Source organism: Rhinatrema bivittatum, chromosome 1 (genome assembly GCF_901001135.1).
Source record: "Rhinatrema bivittatum chromosome 1, aRhiBiv1.1, whole genome shotgun sequence".
Lineage (NCBI taxonomy): Eukaryota > Metazoa > Chordata > Amphibia > Gymnophiona > Rhinatrematidae > Rhinatrema > Rhinatrema bivittatum.
The window spans coordinates 72500226-72520121 of record NC_042615.1 but is presented as its reverse complement, the minus strand read 5'-3'; the positions used below and the strand labels follow the sequence as shown (position 1 = coordinate 72520121).

The 19896-nt window shown below is 40.6% G+C and overlaps 1 pseudogene; it reads left to right on the top strand.

The window, feature by feature from the left end:
- The first annotated feature begins 2080 nt into the window (after window positions 1-2080).
- On the top strand, window positions 2081-18574 carry LOC115092733 (annotated as a pseudogene).
- The last annotated feature ends 1322 nt before the right edge of the window (window positions 18575-19896 follow it).

Genomic DNA, 19896 nt, shown 5'->3' with positions numbered 1-19896 from the left:
TATCCTGTGAAGCTGATCAGAGAAATATCTAATTCCCACCTAAGATTTATATTACCTGAAATTTAGTTGTATCAGAAGTATTTTTCCAATTGAAAAAGTCTTTAATAGGATATGTCTCTTTGCTGCTGGGACCTTCTGCAATATCAGCACTTCTTGGTCTCCTTTCTCTTCTCTTTGGGCTGTTGTACTGGTGGTTTATACTTGGTCATTGTGTGTAGAGCTTAGCTGGTCATTGTTGGTATCTAGCTCATGACTGGGCCACCTTTTTGTTGCTAGGTAGCTCTAGCAAGTTCTTATGGCCATACCTTCTAGACATGTGTTTGGCTCATCTGACTATGGGAGATGCTTGGCTATGTCAGGATGCATTGTTAAGCTCTGATTGGCCCAGTTATTGCTAGACCTTATATAGTTATCATCAATGCTACTTTCCAGATATTGTGCTGAATTCTGTTTAACAACAGTTCTGTCCACCACATATCCTGTATAAATTTGGGATGACCCTTTGACACAATTAAACTTACATCTCCCCCACCCACACATGTGTGATTTTGTATGCAAGGCCTACCTTCTCTCTCTCTCCATCTTGTTTGTTGCAGCATAAAGCACAGCACAGAGAGATAGCTAAACTAAGAGTTTTTAAAAGGGGAAAAAATCTCTTTAGGTAAAAAAAAAAAAATCGATTCTATTTCTATATAAAATAACTAAAAGTGATCCTTACTGATATTTACATTTACATTGATATTTGCCCTTAGTTTCTGAAGCAGCTTTTTTCATCTCCTTCTGTTAATAAATATGTGACTATGTACATGGCTTTTGTATGCTGCCTGCTGGTTTTTTAAATGAAGAGTTAAAAAAAAAAAGAAGTTGCTGCAAAGGAAAGGAAAAAATGGATGTAAGGAGGAGGCTGTGAAGTATTGCCCCATTAGTCTGACCTCGGTGGTGAGTAAATTAATGGAATCGCTGCTAAAACAAGATAGAGCAGTTTCTGGAATCCAGTGGATTACAAGATATGAGGCAGCATTATTTTCTGAAAGGTAGGTCTTGTCAGACAAATCTTATCAATATCTTTGAATGGGTGACTACAGAGTTGAAACAGGGAAGAGCGTTATATATAGTATGTTTGGATTTCAGTAAGGCCTTTGACACCGTTTCATTTAGGCAACATATAAATAAACTAAGTGACTGAGTTAGAAATTGGTTGAGTGGGAGATGACAAAAGATAGTGGTAAATGAAGTTCAGTTTAGTTGTGTGCTACAGGGATTTATATTTGGACCAGTTCTTTTCAACATTTTTACAAGTGATATTGTGGAAAGACTATCAGGAAATATACCAAAATCTGCAATACAAGGAAACTCTGGAAGGTGTGGAAAACATGAAGAGGGATCTAGCAAAGTTTGAGGAATGGTCTAGAGTCTGACAACTAAGATTTAGTGCTAAAATATGCAGTCATGCATTTGTATGGCAAAACTCAACGAGGTAATTTTCAAAGTAGTTATATGTGACAATGTAACATACTACTGTAGCAGTTTTCAAAATCCTGTTTAGTCAAGAAAAGTGCATTCACATGTATAAAACCCATTTCTAAGCATGTAGAGTTTGTTATTCTTCTATGCATGAAACAAGAGCAGGATCTGGGGGTAATCAGAAATGATGATTTTAAGGTAGCCAAACAGATGGATAGGGTGATGGCAAAAGCCAGAAAGATGCTTGAATGCATAAGAAAAGGATTGATCATCAAAAAAAGGAGGTAATATTGCCCTTGTATAATTCTCTGGTAAGACACCATTTTTAAAACTATGTACAATTCTGGAAACCATATCTTCAAAAGGCTAAAAACTGGATGGAGTTGGGCCAGAGGGTGTCACAGGTTTTAAGTAGGGTAGACTAACATTTCCCCCAGCAAGAGTAGGGCTAGACTCTTTGGCAAGACTGGACTTCTGCCTATATCAACCACCTTACCCACATGTTGAACCTTTGAGATCTGGTGACAGGCAGGACGTATCTGGAACATAGAACATGCTGGGAGCTAGAACATGGCATAGGCTGGAAACTGAAACTAGGCCAGCCTGGGCTGGCGACATGGCTGGTACTGAGGGAAGGCTTGAGCAGGATACAGGCAGGGCTAGATACAAGGCTGGTATTGAAGACAGGCAGGAGCTGGATACAGGCAGGGCTGAAGACACGGACTGGAACCAAGGGCAAGGCTGGTGCTGGAGACAAGACCTGGAACAGGAGACAATGCTGGGGCTGAAGACAGGCAAATAAGGGCTTTAAGTGAGGGCAAGGCCTGGTCTGGAAACAAATACTGGACAAGACAGGACAGGACAAGGACTAGACAGAATAGGGCAAGGACTAGACAAGGACAGGACTAGAATACGCAAACAATAAACAAGAAGGCCCAAACTGGGCATAAAACTAGGCTAGGCAAACCTAGAAGGTCTGAAGGTCAAAGTTCAAACAGAGAGTTCCAAGACGCCATAGAGTTAGGTAGGGAGACTGGGAAAACCATAGAATGAGGCAGAGAGTCCGGGAAGGCCATAGAATGAGGCAAGAGACCAAGGTAGGCTGCAAGGCAAGGCAGGAGGCCCAGGGAAGATGCCATAAGGCAGGAAAGCATGGCAAGGATGGCCAGATGAAGAGGCAAGGAAGGAATGGACAGGCTGGGTTAAGTAGGGATGGAGACGCCACCTCATGGGATCAGCAAGAAGGTGGCTAGAGTGGCTGTGAAAAAGCTAGGTTGCTATGAAATGGTCAATAGTCTTCTTTAGAAAGCATAGGGACAGACTTAAAGTTCTAAACATGTTTACCCTAGAGGAAAGCAAGACAGGGGAGATATGATAAAGACATTTAAAAACCTCTGAAAAATCAATGCACAGGAGGCAAGACTCCTTCAATGGAAAGTGGGCTCTGGATTGAGGAGTCAAGGGATGAAGTTGAAAGAGGGTAGACTTAAGAATAATCTAAGAAAATATTTCTTTACATAGAGGGTGGTAGATGCATGTGTAACTCCTTTTCTGGAAGTATTCACTCCTTTCAGTGTAAACAACTAATTTATATCTTCGGGGCTGCTCTGGATAACAAATTCAATCCCATGTTTGACTCATAATCCCTAGGGAGGGATTCTTTTTATGGGGGTAAGCTCTCGCTTGTGGCCCAGATGATGTTATACTGCTCCCAGTAGGGATGTGAATCGTTTATCTGACGATTGAAAATATCATATCATCTGATATTTTCAATGTCATCAGATATCGGGGGGTCCCCGATAGCGATAGGAAACCCCACGATTAATTTAGTGGGTTTTCTTATCATTATGGGGGGGGGCGGGAAGAAAGGACACAACCTAAAAACACAACCTGACCCTTTAAAATGAGATTGTTAGTATCCCCCACCCTCCGGACACCCCCCCCCCCAAATTTTTAAATACCTGGTGGTCCAGCAGGGGTCCCGGGAGCATTCTCCCGCTCTCGGGCTGTCGGCTGCCACTAATCAAAATGGCGCCGATGGCCCTTTGCTCTTACCATGTGACAGGGGCTATCGGTGCCATTGGTCGGCCCCTGTCACATGGTAGGTACACTGGATGGTCCGCGCCATTTTTAAAGATGGCGCTGGCCGTCCATTGCTCCTACCATGTGACAGGGGCCAGCCAATGGCACGGATACCCTGTCACATGCTAAGGGCAAAGGGCCATCGGCGCCATATTGTTTACTGGCAGCCGATGGCCCGAGCATGGGAGAATGCTCCTGGGACCCCCGCTGGACCAGCAGGTATTTAAAAATTTGGGGGGGGTCCGAAGGGGGGGGGGGATACTAACAAACTAATTTTAAAAAGTCAGCTGTATTTTTTGGTTATTGGCTCGGGCGCAGCCGATAAAAAAAAAAACCCGATCGGACTGCAAGATAAAAATTTCACGATGTGAATCGGAACCGGAATCCGAACCGATACCGGTTCCGATTCACATCTCTAGCTCCCAGTGTGAGTGTATACTGTAGGTTCTTCTCATGAGATGAGAGGCTATATTGAATAGACAGGACTAGGCTCTGGGGGTTAAATAAAAGTTTTCTGATTGGTAACCATAAATTAAAGTCCATTTTCCAGAAGTGTCAATTTACATCTCACTGATGGTACACAAATTATTTTCCTTTGTAGCTAGGTGTCCTTTATTCAGACCTTTGAGTAGAGCCCATGGTGATATTAATTGTACAGCGCTTACTGGGGAGGGCAGTGTTACATTGGTCTGCCTAGGTCATAAGGGTCTGCAGACTCTTGTAACACTGCCCCCCCCCCCAACCCACCCTGAGTTGAAAGCGGCCCTCTTACAGTGGGAGATATATAGAGTGTCAGATTGCCTCTTTAACAGAGTTTCTCTCTCTCCCTCCCTTCCCCCAAGTGAAGGCTGCATACATATATGCAGCAGGATATATTTTAAATGATAAGCATGAACTTGCACGCGAGATATAAAATTAAGCCTTTCTTTGCTCCCGTGCCCAATACACGCATTTATTTGGCGCATGTGTGCTCGTTTAAAAATTTACCTGTATGTTTGAATATATCGTGTTTTGTGGCTAAGGTTCTACTTGTACACCTAAGCACAGTTGAACAATGGTATAAAATATGTCTAATAGCAGCATGCCTACTACACACATTATTGAAACTTAAAAGCATGCATGCAGTCTCCAAACATCCTCTGATATGCCTTTTTTTTAAATATGGTTTAATGTACATTTATTGTGAAACAACATGCATATTTTCAGGAAACTGAAAATATATTTATGCAGATTCAGCCACTCTATCTGCATCACTCTTTATATTTCACATTTAGATATTAAGCCTTTGAAAATGTTCCTATCTGATTGTCTTCAGATTGTTTTTGTAGGGTGCATGTTTTAGGCTTTGCATCATTTTAGTAGCCCTTCTCTGAACCATTTTCATGCTAATGCCCTTACAAAGGTATGACTTCCTGAACTGAACACAGTACTCAAGTTGGAATCTCACTAGTGACTTATACAAGGGCAATATTATTACATTTTTCCTGTTGAAATATCTTTACATGTACAACTGAGCATACTATTCACATTCTGAGCTGTTTTGCTACATTGAGGTCATCTGAGATGATTGCTGCTTCTAATTGATATGTTGTTAATACAGCACAGCTCCTTATATCTGAAGTTCCTTTATCTGAAAACTCCCATTATCCATAAACAATCATGGGCTTCCACTTGTGCTCCATTATCTGGAAAAATGTCTCTTATCTGAAACTTGGTTGGTTCTATACATTCCAGTATCAGAAAAAGTCCCATTATCTGAAATTGGTTTAGCTGAAAGCTCCCATTATCCAAAACTTCCATTGGCAGGGAAAATCCATTTTCCGGAGGAAGCCTGGTCCCAAACAATATGAATAAATGGTGATTTACTAGATTTTATTCTGAAGGTGTTACCAGTTTGAAATTGTGTTGTCTATGATATTCTATTTGGATTTTCAATGTTAGGTTTTGCTTATTTCATTGACAGTGTAATAGCATTTATTTGATTATCTAGTAAAATTTTAAAAAGAACAAGTCAACTGAGGTATACTAACATATTCCAACAGAACAATTTTAAAGTTCTTGATATACTCCTAATATTATTTTTGCTTTGTTTTTTAATACCAGAGAAAGAGTCACTTAAATGATTTTTCTCTCTGAATTTGTATTAGCTATTAACATTTATTATACTGTATGTGTGGAATTTAGCTTTATGTTTTCTAAAAACACCGTAAGCTGACTGTTTATGTTCTCGCAGTGATTATAAAATGTTAATGAGGCAATGCTGCACTGAGCTGGCAACATATTTATTCAGGAACAGAATTTGTCTTGAGTGACATGAAAAGTGTAGCAGCCATGTTAATTCAGAGGAAGATGGAAACACAGGAACAGCGATAACCATCTGCTTAGGAAAAAGAGCACACCTACAGTTTCTCATTTATTTCAACAGCATTTTAAGTACTCTAACCAGTTAACACTCAATTTTTCATTCTCTCCATTTTTTAAGTCTTGAAATCTAATGCTTTCTTATGAAACTGTGAATAAATAATGTTAGAACAACAATTAAAAGGCACCAAGCCTCTCAAGGGTTCTGAAATATAATAATAATAATAATGATAAATATATTCTTGTTGCATGCTTCACTCGAAGCATGCTACCAATCAATATTATATGCACAAGTCAGAAATTTAATAAAACCCTAAGATAACTAAGAGTGTTTTGATTATATCTTATGTCTTCAGGATTCTTTCATGTATTTTTTGTAATTTTCTCTTTATGAAATATATATATATTATACAACATTTGAAAGATGTATTTAAAGAAAAAAATGGATTCCTACAGAAAAGGAAAAACAAACAAATTTATTAGAAAAAAAAACTAAAGCAAATTTAGTTATCCACAATATAGAAGAGGTAAAAGGGTAATAGAAAATAAAGAAGAAAAGAACAACAACTTTAGTTACTAATCAACAAAATAAAAGGATTACGAGGCAAGACAAATATTAGCAAACAGCACTAACTGAGAGGGACCAGTTTCAGCAATCATATAGTTAGTCTGAAGAAATAGTCTTAAATGCTCTGGTTCCCCAAAAATATATCCATTCCCCTGAAACTTGTTCAAGCAATTGCAGGGAAACCTAAGAAAAAACTGAGCTCAAGAGAAAGTGCAAGAGACCTCTGACAAAAAAAAAACCTGTATATTTCCCTTCCGTATGCTTAGATACATCAAGAAAAATAGAAATTTTTAAACCAAAAATGACTTCCCTGTATGATGGAAGAACGTTTTCAATAGAAAGTTTCCATACATTTCTAATGCAAAAGAAAGCAAGTGTGTTTCTGAGATGTTTTCAACTTTCATGGAGTTTTGTACTGATTGAGAAACAGCCAAGCTGTCCAAAGTTAACCTGGTAGCTAAATTTTATTTTTATTTATTTAGTTTTATATACCGACAACCGTTTGCACATTGTGCCGGTTTACAGATAACTTACAACCAAATTATATGTAGGCAAAGCCTTTACAAGGAACAGTGTGTAACATAAACGTAGTAACGGAGTAATAACTAGATAACTAGGGGAGGGAGGGGTGGGGGTGATCGAGACAGAGGATGGGGCAGGGGGAGGGTGAAACAGATACATAAGGAAAAAATATGTACAGGGAATCAATGGGCAAGTGATATGTACATAGGTTTTATACAAGTATTGTATAAAACCTATGTACCTATGTGCCTTCCCTGCATTTTCGACTATTTTTTTTTTTTTTTTTACAATTGAAGACATTGCTTCAGCAGGATATTCCATTTTCTCTAACAAATACTTCCTAAACATTTCTCTAGTAGAAATCACAGCATTTTTAGGAACATTCAAAACCCTTAAATTATATGTCCTTTGAGCATTCTCCAGATTCATTCACTTTAGGACCAAATGTTTTTTAACAAAGCAATATTAAACCTAGAAACTACCAAAATCTGATGTTCCCGAGTTTGAGTTAGCAGGTCAGACACTTAGCCTGAGTCTTTTTGCAGAACACTGTTACCTCATCAAAATGCGATGGAGAAGGTACACAGAAGGGAAACCAAAATGATAAAGGAGATGGAACAGCTCCCCTATTATAAAGTGTTAAGCTTACTCTATGCTTATGGCCAGGGACACAAGAACACTTAGACTCAGTAAAAAGTATAATGTATTTTTATTAGTCAATATAAGTGTTCTCGGGAGATGCTGGGTACTGGGTGCCCTTCGTCTTACAATCTGACCAGCATCTCCTCGTATACAGAAAGTGATCCTTGTTTTATAGATAACATTCAAATACAGGGTAGAAGGTTCTAGAGACTTGCATGACTGCCCATAGGATCATTTACATAAGTTGTGATGTCAACTGCATGATTAAATCATCCCTAACTATCCCTGATTGGCTTCCCAGGATGTGTAGCCCAATTCCCATGACTTTTTTTGTTCTGGTTAAACTCTTACTGGTCAAGACAATCAACACGTCTGTAACTGTGTGGATTACAAACTCCTGAGAATAGTGCCTGAAGCTCCCCTGTGGTGACTCTATGAATAGACATCACCTGTCTGGTACCAGCTTGCCTCCACAGATATCCAGGGACATTCTGTAAGTCACTCAAAGTCCATTCAGCCCAGGCAGGCCAAAGACACGCAGAGGCCTCTGGGAATTTCCTTCTCCATTTTGGTCTTCTGGCTGAAGAGCTTAGGGCTGTTCAGCAGGAGAAGAGAAGACTGAGAGGGGATATGATAGAGGTCTTTAAGATCATGAGAGGTCTTGAACGAGTAGATGTGAATCGGTTATTTACACTTTCGAATAATAGAAGGACTAGGGGGCATTCCATGAAGTTAGCAAGTAGCACTTTCAAGATAATCAGAGAAAATTCTTTTTCACTCAACGCACAATAAAGCTCTGGAATTTGTTGCCAGAGGATGTGGTTAGTGCAGTTAGTGTAGCTGGGTTCAAAAAAGGTTTGGATAAGTTCTTGGAGGAGTAGTCCATTAGCTGCTATTAATCAAGCTGACTTAGGGAATAGCCACTGCTATTAATTGCATCAGTAGCATGGGATCTTCTTAGCATTTGGATAATTGCCAGGTTCTTGTGGCCTGGTGTGGCCTCTGTTGGAAACAGGATGCTGGGCTTGATGGACCCTTGGTCTGACTCAGCATGACAATTTCTTATATTCTTATGTTTAGAGATATCAATTTAAAAAGCTTCTACGCCTAGCCTAATGGAGTCTAAGGTCATTACCTTCTATCTAACAAGACCACTCCATTTCCCAACATAGAGTGAACATTTGAATGATTCTCTGCTCACCTACTACCACTGACCATATTCTAAAACAGCCTCCCTCGTTGCTGTTGCCAACATCTGTGGCATATTTGCAATCTCTGGGTTGGACTCCAATGCATGCCTAGCTTGTCTCAGATGCTGAAAATCTTCTCTAAGGAACAAAACTGACTGGGTAGTGTCACTAGTGGATATAACAATCGACGGCAAGAATGATGATGTTCCTGCCAAGCAGGGGCTGCAAATACTCTCCATACTTGGAGCTAGTGGCACACATCTTATTTCAGGACTCAGAGGTGATTCAGTCACCAGCAAAACAGACCTACTGCCACCAAGGAGACCCCAAAATCCATTTCCAGCCACAGATCTGTATCAGGCTGAAAGAGAAGGGTAGAGAGGACACTAATGGAAGAGTCTTAACTTTGCCGTTCTTCTTCCTAACCATAATGATAGTAAATTGACTCCAGATGAAATACAGGCTGGGAGGGCTTAAAGGTACACATTTCTCTGATGAAATGTCATCCTGCCTTCCATTGTACATGTTTTTTTTAATCAATGTATGTTGCAGATTTATTTCAAAAAAGACTGACTGACCAACCATTTCATCCTCTGTTGTGAGCAATGCACCAAGAAAAAGCCCACAACAGGGAAGGCATTGACTGAAGCAGTTGGGAGGATTTGGTCATAGACTCACTGCATCCTTTTGTTGCATTCTTGAATATTTAACCCACCTATTTTGCATTCTAAGATAAATTTGAATGTATTTCTAACAAGCTTGACAGCTAAATAATAGAGTCTGAATTCACACAAATTCCTATGTTTGAAAGATTTCTTACCCAAGGATATACATTGGGCCAAGAGAATTTAAAACTGTGCATCCTACTTTTAAAAATGTTCCTAAGTTGGTGGTCATTATCTAGGCATATTTGTACAGCTGGATTTATGCACCATTTGAAGATGGCTCACACTCTTCCCCATGAAACACATTACCTGACACATTCTAATCTCTTCCTCATTACACATTCTTTAATATACATCCCCAAGATAGCATCAAGATCATCTGGAACAGGTCTGGGGAAAACACAGTAGGCATGCTTAAAGCATGTCATGTTGTCAGTATGAAATAAAAACGTAAAGTCAAAAGCAGAAGCCTATACTTCAACCAAAATGTGCCTATTTGTTTTTATTTTTAAAAGCATTTTAGGGGGCACTAGATAATAACAAAATAGAATGTATGCTTGATGTACTGCTCTGCTCCCCAATACAATACAGTAATTTTACTCTCTAAAACACTTTCTGTGGAATATATAATTCTTTTCCTGGCTCTTCTCTTTGCTGAGATGTACCAGACACTAAAGAAGCCAACAAATGCTCCCACAGCTCAAGTGCCTTGGGACAGCTCTGTGTCAGACAATAGCAAGTGCAACCAAGAGGCCAAGAATCAGCATATGAAAATGAATCAGAAATGTGCTCAACTACCAGCAAAAAGGATCACTAAATTAATGGTACAAGAAAAGGAAATATCAAACATTGTTCTGGCAAGAAATAATATAAAATGTCATTTCAATCATTTTAAAATAAAAATTAAGTTTAAAACAGAAAAGGAATCAGAAGTCCTATACCGGCAACTGCTAATTACTGCTGCTTAATGAAATGCGAGTGATCCAAATATTATTCAGCTAAAAATGTCTCCAAGATGCTGAGAGGTTGATTAAGAAATCCCCTTGTTTGTATTTAGGGTCGCTAAAATTGAACCTTACCTTAGCTTAAAAATGACATCACAAAGAAAATCTGTTCCTCTATAAAACAAGTAAATTGAAACTATGAATGAGCAACTGGAGGATCCCAAAAATCAGGAAAACTAGAATAATCTCAGGGGGTTTGGTGTTTCCAGAGGGTATGGATAACCCAGAACAATTTTGCCTATTTACTTGATATAGGTAACTCAATCCTATGCCCAACTGAATATACATGCTGCATTGGCATCGTGGCTGAGACCTATACAAATCTCTCCTAATGCTCAGTTGCCATACTAAATTTTTCATTCTTAAGCAAGAGGACCTACTGGGTAACCAACGCTCACTCATCTTTACTAATTTTTGGGCACATATTTTGGCCGTGATTTTCTAACGACGCACAGCTCTATGAATCGCGCCAGGCAGGGGGGCGAAGCGGGGGGCAGGCCGGCTTTCGCACCCAATAGTGCCATCGTAAAAGGTGGTGCTATTGGATGCGAAATTGGAAGCGAAAAGGCTCCTTACCTTTTCGCCATCCGCGCTGTCTTCGCAGCGTTCGCCCCGGTGCCGCCCCGACTCCTCCCCTTCCGGTAGCTACTCCTCCCCGACTCCTCCCTGATCTAGCTTTAGAAAATAACCCCCTTTGTGGTGGTGAAGGGTCTTTATGGCATGTGCTGAAGCTTTTTTATGATACAGGAAAGAAGTTATTTTTTCATTTCTCCACCTTCCTTCAGTTTCAGCACAATCAAGTATCTTGTCTATTTAAAAACCTAGATGCATTTAAGGAATACCTGTTAGCCACTGACTGTGAAGTCAAAGTTGACAGGAATATTGTCAGTATGCTATATGGGAGAGGAGATCAAAAATAGAGGGCAAACAGGGGAAAAGGCCAAATAATACTCCTGAAATCTTACATATCTTGTGTCTGTTTTAAAGCATCAATGTGATAGTATAATGTTTAACAACACTAATATAAGAAAAGCCTCAGAGTAAGAAAATGATAATCTTTATTTCAAATGGGATTTTCTTTTTTATCATAACTGTAATGTTTGACAGAGCTGAAAACAAAAAAATGTTTTTTCAAACTTAAAATCTCCACTTTTGGAGAAGGGAAAAAAAGCATTTTGAGGGCATTCTGGGTAAAGGTTTGTGACCAGGTGACAAAAAAAGCCTGTGGTAAAAAATAAATATGTATCTTGCTTTCTCATTGGAAAATTAAAGTTACTGAGGGTACAATCCACTTAGCAACAAAACATACAAAATGATTGATTTCTTTATTTATTTATTCAAGCTCATATACTGTGATTTAAACAATCTCCAGGCACGCATGACTGCTCAAGGATTCCTGATCAAGTCACAATATTGTACAAAGGTCAATCAAGAAGAAAGTTTTCATGTAAGCCTCATTTCAATTCTAACGTAGCTCTAGAGCGCTGGGATGGTTTAACAAAAATCAGTTCAATAATGAGTTCATTCCGATTGCATTTTGTTATAAATTGTATCATGCATAAAGCAATGTAACTTTTCTGCTGGTCAGTCAGTGACAAGATCAAGCAGGCATTATTCAATAGGAGAAATCTTCTCAACAGTGCCAATAACACAGCAATTCAAAAAAATTAACTTAGCTAGTCCACGTATACACGTGTATAGATTTTGTGCTAAAAATTACATATAATTACATTTTCCTTAATTGCAAATTAGGTTATATAAGTGCAGGTCTCACAGCCTTTCTTCTTAACTGCACCATACCTGGAGAAAAGGGACCCCTGATTAGGAAGCCTAACTTCCAGCCATGTCCAGTAACCTTTTTTGTCAGGGAGGTCCTGATGGTCCAGAACATCCTGTATGGGAAAGAGTGTAGGAAAGTGGTATCTTACAAGAAGGAGAAGATATGGGAGAAGATCCACCATAAACTGAATGCCGTCTTCCACAACAACAGAATTGTGCAAGATCTCAGTCAGGAGTGGCAAGGTCCTTAGACTCAAGGTCAAGGAGAAACAGGCAAGAACACAGGCAGAGGGGCATGCCAGTCAGATAACCTTCACCCAAGTAGAACGGATAGTCCTGAGCACCATATAAAAGGCTTGATGAGCAGAACACCTCATACTTTCAAGGGTGACAAGTTGAGCAGTCTTTGTAAGAAAGTTATATAAGGTCCTTGCATATAGTACCTATTATAATATTTCTAACTATTATATATATATATATATATATATATATATATATATTAGGGGTGTGCATACAATTTCTTTTCGCCCATGTTTCATTTTCGGGTCTGGGGAGGGCCATTTCGGTCTGCTCCCTGGATCGGAAAACTTTTATCGTGCTATTTCATGAAAAAAAACAAAAAAAAAAACCGCACCCCAACCCTTCAGATTTAATTAATTACAATCCCCCACCCTCCCGACCCCCCAAAACTTGCCTAAAGTCCCTGGTGGTCCAGCAGGGTCCCGGGAGTGATCTCCCACTCCCGGGCCATTGACTGCCAGTAAACAAAATGTCGCCGGTGGCCGTTTGCCCTTACCATGTGACAGAGGCTATTGTGCCATTGGATGGCCTCTGTCACATGGTAGGAGCAATGGATGGCCGGCGCCATCTTAAAAAATGGACCTAGGGGAAAGGCTACTTAAATCTCTCTTCCAGCCATTCCCCCCCCCCCCCCCCCCCCCCATGGCCTTTTACTAACACCCATAGGAAATTAGAAAATTCCTAATGTGACTCTAGAAAATGCACATTTGACAAACTCTAAAACACAGGCCTAATAACAGTGGCCAATCCAGGTTACAAGTACCTGGCAAGTACATAAGAACATAAGAAATTGCCATGCTGGGTCCGACCAGCAGAGGCCAAACCAGGCAATAAGAACCTGGCAAGTACCCAAACACCAAGAAGATCCCATGCTACTGATGCAATTAATAGCAGTGGCTATTCCCTAAGTCAGCTTGATTAATAGCAGTTAATAAACTTCTCCTCCAAGAACTTATCCAAACCTTTTTTGATCCCAGCTACACTAACTGCACTAACCACATACTCTGGCAACAAATTCCAGAGCTTAATTGTGCATTGAATGAAACACATTTTCTCTGATTTGTCTTAAATGTGCTACTTGCTAACTTCATGGAATGCCCCCTAGTCCTTCTATTATCTGAAAGTGTAAATAACCGATTCACATCTACTCATTCAAGACCTCGCATGATCTTAAAAACCTCTATCATATCCCCTCTCAGCCATCTCTTCTCCAAGCTGAACAGCCCTAACTGCTTCAGCCTTTTCTCATAGGGGAGCTGTTCCATCCCCTTTATCATTTTGGTTGCCCTTCTCTATACCTTCTCTATCGCAACTATATCTTTTTTTTAAATGCGGCGACCAGAATTGTACATAGTATTCAAGGTTCAGTCTCTCCATGGAGCGATACAGAGGCATTATGACATTTTCCATTTTATTAACCATTCCCTTCCTAATAATTCCTAACATTCTGTTTGCTTTTTTGATTGCTGCAGCACACTGAACTGACGATTTCAAAGAATTATCCACTATGATACCTAGATCGTTTTCCTGGGTGGTAGCTCCTAATATGGAACCTAACATTGTGTAACTACAGCAAGGATTATTTTTCCCTATATGCAACACCTTGTACTTGTCCACATTAAATATCATCTGCCATTTGGATGCCCAATCTTCCAGTCTTGCAAGGTCCTCCTGTAATATATCATAATCCACTTGTGATTTAACTACTCTGAATAGTTTTGTATCATCCGCAAATTTGTTAACCTCACTCATCATATTCCTTTCCAGATCATTTATAAATATATTGAAAAGCACCGATCCAAGTACAGATCCCTGAAGCACTCCACTGTTTACCCTTTTCCACTGAGAAAATTGACCATTTAATCCTACTCTCAGTTTCTTGTCTTTTAACCAGTTTGTAATCCACGAAAGGATATCATCTCCTATCCCATGACTTTTTAGTTTTCTTAGAAGCCTCTCATGAGGGACTTTGTCAAACAACTTCTGAAAACCCAAATACACTACATCTACCATTTCACCTTTATCCACATGTTTATTAACCCAAACATTAAGTAGATCCCATGCTACTAATGCCAGTAATAGCAGTGGCTGTTCCCTAAATCAACTTGAATAATAGCAGTTTATGGACTTCTCCTCCAAGAACCTATCCAAACTTTTCTTATACCAAGCTACACTAACTATCTTAATCACATTCTCTGGCAATGAATTCCAGAGCTTAATTGTACATTGAGTGAAAAAGCATTTTCACCATTTTGTTTTAAATGTGCTTCTTGCTTACTTCATGGAGTGCCCCCTAGTTCTTCTATTATCCGAAAGATTAAATAACCAATTCACATTTCCCCATTCTAGACCTCTCATGCTTTTATAGACCTCTGTCATATCCCCCCCCCCCCCCCCTCAGCCATCTCTTCTCCAAGCTGAACAGCCCTAATCTCTTTAGCCTTTCCTCATAGGGGAGCCATGAGGCGTCTGCCCCAGAGACATACACACACACACCTAGAAAGGTAGTGCCTTTCACTGAAAGGTTCCCCCAGAGAATGGAAACAAATCTTGACTGAAGCAGGAGGATGGGCCCACAAAAAAAAAAAAAAAAAAATTAATAGAGATGCCAAACAAACTTATGTGTAAGAGCAATGATTTCCCAGTTTGCCCTCCACATCTTCTAGCTGTACTCCTATCTGGCTGCCCTTTCCATTCACCAGGAGAAGCCAGCACGCCAAACGCCAGGTCTGAGAAGACAATGAAAGTTTGAATCTAAAAGTGCGCTCACATTCTTAATGATGTGCGCATGTTCATTCTTTATAAAATAGTAAACCATACTTTGATGTGTCCCAAAAATGATCACTTAATTCACGTGTATTTTCCCGCATTAATATGCGAGTATGTGCCCTGTTTTTGAAATCACTCATATGTGCATATGTCAAAGATACACACATGCAAGGCAATTTTATTCACAAAACCCCTTTGAAAATGTATTACAATGTGCGTTGTTTTATCCAGGGGTGGAATTTAGGGTGGGGAATGAAATAATGTGCCTGGATTTGCATTTTCAAAACTAGGTGTCTTGGTTTTCAGAGTAAAGTATCCACAGGGAAAAAAAAACAAACAAACAGGTGCAAATCTCTGTGGGTACTTTCTTCCTGGGCAACTTCCAAATGGAAAGTGTGTGTATACTTTTTTCTTTTGAGAATTGATGCAAAGCCCCCATGCACTTTGCATCAGAAAACAGTTTAGAAAATTGCGCCCCTTTATTTTTCTAAAGCAAAAGTGCCTTTTTGCCAGCAGACTCTACCGGCAGGCTAACGTTAGAATCCCTCACCTTCCGATCAGAAGGACCCAGTTTTCAACCCAGGCAGTTATCCAGCCGTAGGACCCCACTGATGAGGAGGCCCGACTGCTCGAACAGAATGTTGCATTCAATCTCCGTTACCTCCCTTCAGGCACCTGTTGGAAGAAATGTCTGGGCAGGTGAACCCTAAACTGCTGGTTAGAGCTTATCTGCACTATCAATGGCTAATAATTGGTGAACAGTCATGAGCATGCCCATCATATGTCAAGAATAAATGGACTGCCTGCTGCTTAGCCAGGGGCAGACCTCGCATTGCAGGCAAGCTTTCAGCAGTCCAACCCTGTGATTTTCAGCCACAAAGGAGGCTGGAGTGATGGATTTACTATTGTGCCAATAAAAGCAATTAAGAATTCAGTCCAGTATTATACAGTTACTAAAAGACCAGGAGAGAAAGAAAAAGAAAGAGGCAGAGATGAGGAAGAGGAAAAAAGAAAGAAAGGTGGAGAAAGGGGTCCATTAGAAAGCTCCACTGTCCTGAATTTTCATCATTAAAACTTTCATTTTGCTTGTCAAGTGATTTAGTGCACAAGCTTTATCAATGTGTTCTTTTGATGAGCAATGATTTGTTTGGAAAAGATGTCATTTGAAAGGAATAAAGAGAAATGTATTCAACACAACTGATTGCTGGTTTTGTTTTGCTCGAAAGCAAAGCAACAGTGATTTAATGATAACAAATACAAGACTGCCTTGGTGAAGTTAAAAGGAAGTTCAAACAATAGGCAAGTGAAAGACAGATTTTATGGTAAGGCAGGTTTGAAAGCAAATGTATATAGCGATCATAGTTAAAATGCTGCACAATAGTAATGCGTACCATTAGTTCCTATTGGGGTTGCCAACTGTACAGATTTTCTCCGGACAGTTCATAATTTTAAGTTACTGTCCGGAATCCAGACAGAGGGCTAAAATGTCCAGAAGTTATCTGGATTTTAACCTTCCAATCGAGTGCAGCATCTATTTTTCACATCGCACCACATCTGGTCACCTAATTTCACAGCCAAGGGTGGCGCTGTACCTCCTGAAAGTTGCCTGCCTATGCACATCTCCCCCTTTCCCTGCTGCAATCTCAGCCGCCAGCATCTATCTTCCTGTCCGCGGCCCAAATTAAATTAAAAAAAAAAAAAGGCTCAGTGGGGCTGCTGGCACTTCGACTGACACCCACAGATCAACAAAAGGCTTTGTGGGGGCACTGACACCTTCCCTCCTGTCTGTGCGAAACAAGAGCAGACCCTGCGAGGCCACTGGTGCCTCACATCCCGGCCATGTTGAAAAAAAAAAGAAAAGGCCCTGCATTGACGCCTCACCTCCCACCCACGGCAAAACAAGAAAAAAACCTGGTGAGAACATTAATTCATCACCTCTCGCCTGCACCTATCTTCCCACCCCCTATCCAAAATTAAGATATAGAATTAAAAAAAACTCAGCAGGACAGCCAGCACCTCGCCTCACACCCATGGATCAATAACAAAAGGCCCCATGGAGCCGCTGACACTTCCCTCCCGACCGCAACGAAAAAGAAAAGGCCCCGTGAGGCCGCTGATTCCTCAACTCTCACCCGTGGCACAACAAAGAAGCGGGGCCACCAGTACCTCTCCTTCCTTCTGTGGTGCAACAAGTAAAGGCGACCGGCACCTCCCCTCCCACTGCGGCAAAACAAGAGGCCCAGGCGGCCCATGGGTGTGCAGAAGCAGAGGCCCAAAGTATGAGAGAGCCTGTGTATGTATGTGGGAGAGCCAGTGAGTGAGAGAGGGTGTGGGGAGGTAAAAAAGCCTGTGTATGTGTAGGAGAAAGCCTGCCAGTGAGTGAGAGGGTGTGTGAGGAGGTAAAAAAGCCTGTGTATGTGTGGGAGAAAGCCTGCCAGTGAGTGTGAGAGTCTGAAAGCCTGGGCGTGTGAGGGGAGAACCTGTGAATGTGAGAGCCTGTGTGTGTGTGTGGGAGAAGGAGAGAGAGCACCTGAGTGTGAGAAAACCCATGTGTGTGTGTATGTATGTATGGGGAGTAGAGAGCACCGGTGAGGGTGAGAAAGAAGGGGGGAAGAACCTATGATGCAGTCAACATTTCCAGATGCAGAAGGGTAATAGACGAAGCTGAGGCCAGCAAGGTGACTTCTGGTTTGGAGTCTCTTGCCTTGGAAGAAAAGGAAGAGAAGGAGGAGCATGAGCCAGAGAATTGGTATGTGGCCTGCAGCGATGAGGATCTGGAGTCCCCTGATACCTGGATGCCTGCCCCTGAGAAGATCAGATGGCTTTATGAGCTCCTGGCCATCCAGGGCACCCTGCCACTGCAGATGGAAATCCTCCCATGTCGCCCATCCACACCAGAGGCTGACCCTGAGGACTACAGATCAGAAGAGGAGCCTGAGGCTAAGGAGGAAGCAGAAATACAATCCTGAGTCCCAAATGAGTTTTATTTTGATATTGATGATGAGCCAGCAACTCCTAAAAACTCTCTGACTGGGGAAGACCAGGCAGCTAAGCCAAGAGTCAGAAGCGAGAGGCCTGGTTGGATAAGGTCCTTTCTGACATGAAGAGCACAAGAAAATCGAGGAGCAGATCCTGAAGACAGGATGGGACCTCTTCAACCTAGAACCTGATCAGGTTCCCACCCCAAGGCGATCTTCTGCCATCTTTCCACGGCAGCACAAGAGCTGAGCCTAACACAGAGCTGAATGTTCCTCCAAGACTCCCCACACCACCAGTTGTTCTGTGCTTGGAGGACTTTAATAAAGCTAAACTGCAGCATTATTGAATAGTAGTACACCCAGCTGGTGCAGTTTTTACCTGTTTCTTCTCTTAGAGTTGTGTCTGAGTTTGGGATCTTCCCAAAAGAAATAGGAACCACAATGTGGAAGTTTTTCTTCTGTGTTTGATCTGTTCATTTATTATATCTAGCAACTGATGTCTTTTCTACTGGGCAAGTTTTTGTAACTTAAATTGTATGGATGTTTTATTTTGTACATCGCTTAATAGTGTTAAGTGACTAGCAAATTTTAATAAATGTAAATGTATGTGTGTATGGTGGGGTAGAGAGCCAGTGTGTGTGTGTGAGAAAACCTATGTGTGTGAGCAAGAGAGCACCAGTGAGTATGTGTGAGGGAGAGAGGGTCTATTTGTGTGTAGTGAGAGCTTATGGGGGCGGTGGGGAGAAAACCTGGTATGGAGAGTGGGAGATATTTTTTGTCCCTATTTGGTTGAATTTTTAGACTTTATTTGATGTGTCTGCTGTTTTAAAATATTGTGTTTGGTAAATTTTTAAAATTTTTAATTTGAGTTATTAATTATTGGATATTTTGCCATTCAGCATCTCTTTTGAAATATTTTTGAACAATATTGAAATTTTTATGAATCATATTAAAATATGGTTTAACTATAGCAATGTTTTATTTTTTATTGGTTTTATTGTTTGTTTTCTGAGGAATGGTGATGTTTCTGTTTTGGCTTGTAGCAGTTTCCAGCTGCATGTTGCTATTTATACTTTATGGTCACTTTTGTTCTGTATTTGGTGAGGGTCTGCCTGCGTTTTACATGTGTGACCAAGGTGAGAGTATTCTGGAAGCTTGTAGTTTCTGTGTAGGGAACTCTAACAGCCTTGCTTTTCAGTTTTCCTAATAAGCATATTGGTGATTTAAGGCCTGGGGTAATATTTGTAGTGCTGTCTTTTCTTAGGTGGGGCTTTTACTGTTTGTGTGCTGGCAGTTAGTGTTGTTTTGGTTTGGGACGTTTACTATATTGTAATTGCAATTCAGTTTAGTCATGGCTTTCTGGCAGCCAAGCCCAGACTCAACACATGTAACAACAGGGTTGTGATATCAAGTGAAAAAGACAAGATAGAGGGGGGAAGCTGGTGTTGGGATGCATGTGAGAATATGTGTGCTCATCTACCCAAAGTGGATGGACCAGTTTGGGCTTTCACTGCCATCATCTCTATTTTACTATTTATTTTATTTATTTTATTTATCTATAGAGTTTTATAT